The sequence below is a fragment of the Triticum aestivum genome, chromosome 4A (assembly GCF_018294505.1).
Source record: "Triticum aestivum cultivar Chinese Spring chromosome 4A, IWGSC CS RefSeq v2.1, whole genome shotgun sequence".
NCBI classification, from domain to species: domain Eukaryota; kingdom Viridiplantae; phylum Streptophyta; class Magnoliopsida; order Poales; family Poaceae; genus Triticum; species Triticum aestivum.
Window position 1 is genome coordinate 520677079 of NC_057803.1, and position 3554 is coordinate 520680632.

The following is a 3554-nucleotide window of genomic DNA, read 5'->3' on the forward strand; positions in this document are numbered from 1 at the left end:
AGACTAAATCTGGGATTGGGAGGGCAGTCTGACCTAAGGATGTCGTCTTTCTATCAAAATGTCTATCGTCCAACATGGATCTGGTGCCCCCCTTGCGTAATTGAAATGATGCGATGATCAAATTTTGTCAAAATGTGAACACCAAAAAGGGGGTGGTCATGTTTGCTGCAGTGCCCATTATCGCGGGGGGTATGCACAGTTCCGAGAATGCATTTTGGAGGTTCCTTGCAGGATGTTGATTTTGTGGGGTGACCTTTTCTCAATATTGTTGGTGCATATGTGAAACAAAAGTGTCACCTTCGTAAAGTGGTAAGATCTCTTGCTTATACGCAAGATTCTGATAGTGCAGTCTCGTGATCCACCGCCCTCCCCGCCCCTTTTGTAAAGTAACTGCATGGCCACTTCCATCTATATATCAAAAAGGGGCGCCTTCGTATCTGACGGGTGCCCCTCCTTGCGTAAATGTAGTTTGACGCGATGATCAACGTGGTCGATTTCATTCATATAAAAAAAGTTTAATTTTAGGGGGGTGCTAGTTCGTTGTATTATACACGGTTCCGGCATTGCATTTTGGAGGTTCCCAGCTTAAGCTTGCTGACGCGATGACCAACTTGATCAATGTCATCTTGATACGGGGGAGACTCGCTTTGAAATGCAGGGGGCACTCCTATGCAGGGTCGCACTGTTTCGACAATGTAAACATGGATGTTTCTCAGAGCAATTCAAGTGTTGTGGTGATGGTACGTATACATCATAAAAATGTTCACTTGCATAGACTTATATTGGATAGGGGCTCCCCCCTTGTGTAATCCAGTTTCATGCAATCAACAACATTGACAAATGACATATATAAAAAGGGATAAAAAAAGGCGACGTCCATGTTTGTTGCAGTGCCTACCGTTTGCGGTGTGCATGGTTCCAACAATGCATTTTGGGGGTTTCTTGTTTAGCTAGTTCATGCGTTGACCAACATGATCGGGATCGTCCTCCAAAATGCATTGACATCCCTATATCAATGAGGGGGGTTGGGTGCCCCCCCCCTCGTGTAATAGAGTTGGCGATGATTAATGTTGTGAGATGTCGTATAAGAAATAAATAATGGAACTGGGAAGCGTCCATTTTAATATGTTGCATTCTTTTTGTGGGAATGCAGTGTCCCCTCAATGCATTTCGGAGGTCCCTTGTGTAGCTAGTTCATGCGGTGACGAGTATGATTGGTATCATCCTTATATGGTAGAGAGCCCCCGCGTTGAGATGCAGTGGGGCACTATTGTGCGTGTTTACAGGTTATGTCAATGTAAACTGGATGGTTCTTTGATCATTTTAATAGTTGCGGGAATGGTGTATATATATCGCATTGATTGGGGGGGGTTCATGATGTGGTTGACGCGGGTGATCATTGCATTCCTGCTTACAATAATCAATAAAAAAAGTCGCATACATAGTCCTATAGGGTGCCTCCTCTTCCGGTATGTACGGTTCATGCAATGCAAGCCAGAGGTTCCGTTGGTAGCATAGCTGGTTTGGTGATCAACGTTATGAATGGAATATATTAAAAACAAAATGCTCGCATTCATTTTTGAGTGGGCGGGGGGGTGCCCCCCCCCAATTGTTCTTTGTATGAACAGTTCCTAAAGTGAAATTTGTCGGTTCCCCTCCTTAAATGTCGTCCCTGTTTGAAAAGAGGGATTGGGAGCACCCCCGTCGTGTAATAGAGTTGATGCGATGATCAATGTTGTGAGATGTCGTGTATAAAAATAAATAATGAAGTGGTGGGCGTCCATTTGGATATATTGCTTACTGTCGTGGGAATGCAATGTTTTAGCAATGCATTTGGGAGGTTCCTTTCCGTAGCTACTTAATGCGGTGACCAACATGAACGCCATCATCCTTATACGGGTAGGAAGACACGCGTTGAGATCCAGATGGGCACTCATGTGTGTGTATACATGTTTGGGCAATGGAAAACAAATGGTTCTTTGAGCATTTTAATTGTTCCGGTAATGGTGTATATATATCGCGTTGACTGGGTGGGGGTGGGTGCTTTTCGTGATGTGGTTGACGCGGTGATCATCGCATTGCTCCTTATATAGATGACATTGATCACGTTGGTCATCGCGTCAACAAGCTTACCCAGGGGGACTGCCAAAGTGCATGGTCGGGACCGTGCATGCTCATAATGAGAGGCACCCTACGAAAACACACCTTCGATTTTTGTCATATGCGACGTTGACCGCTTGCATGTTCTTATAGATGTCCCCTCTTGGTTTATGCACGGTTCCTAATATGCAGTCTGGAGGTTCTTCTTGTTGTGACTAATGTGAATCATAACGAAAAAACAGAGTGTATTTAGATGGGGTGCTGGTCGTAGCAGTGCGCGCGGTTCCGACGTTGCATTTTGGAGGTTCTTTGCCTGATCTTTGTTTGGCGCGATGACCAACGTGAACAAATGACATTTTGGTATGGGGGAGACTCGCATTGAAATGCAGTGGGGCACCCCTATGCGGGAATGCATGGTTTTCATGATTTAGAATGGTTATCTCTTTGAGCACTTCGATTGTGCGGCGTGATGGTACGTATAGATCTTTACAAAAGTCGAGTACATAGTCCTATAGGATACCTCCACTTCCGGTATGCACGGTTCATATAATGCGTGCGGGATGTTTCTTTTGCTAGTATATCTGCTTCGGTGATCAACACGATCAATGGCACTTATAAAAAAAATGCTCGCGTCAAGTTTGGGTGGCGAGGGTGGTGCCCCCTTGTTTATTGCTGATATGCACGGTTCCGAAAGTGAAATCTAGGGGGTTCCACCACTTCTCAATTTAACTAGCTGGTCAATGTCATCCCTATATCAAGAGAGGGGTTGGGTGCCCCCCTCCTCGTGTAATGGAGTTGATCTGATAATCAACATTGTGAGATGTCATATATAAAAAAATAATGAAAATGGGAGGCGTCCATTTTGATATATTGCATACTTTTTGTGGGAATGCATTCTTCCGACAATGCAGTTTGGGGGTTCCTTGTGCAGCTAGTTCATGCGGTGACGAATATGATCGGTATCATCCTTATATATGTGTCATTGATCACGGTGGTCATCGCGTCAACAAGCGTGCCCCAGGTAATAGTGACAAAAGTGCATTGTCGGCCCCCGTGCTTGCTCGTAATGAGAGGCACCCTAGGAAACACACCTTCCATTTTTTTCGTATGCGACGTTGACCGCGCGCATCTTCTTATAGGTGTCTCGTATTGGTTCATGCACGGTTCCTAATATGCAGTCTAGAGGTTCCTCTTTGATGCGAGTAATGTGAATGATAACAAAAAAGGGGTGTATTTAGATAGCGGGCTGGGCGTTGTAGCATGCGCGGTTCTGACATTGCATTCTAGAGGTGCCTTTGTGTGAGCTTGTTTGCGGGAGTGGGGACGGGATGCCCTCTTTTTGTTGCTCATATGCATGGTTCCGAAAGTGAAATCTGGGGGTTCCACCCCTTCTTAATTTAACTACATTGTCAATGACATCACTATATCAATGATAGGGGTTGCATGCCCCTACC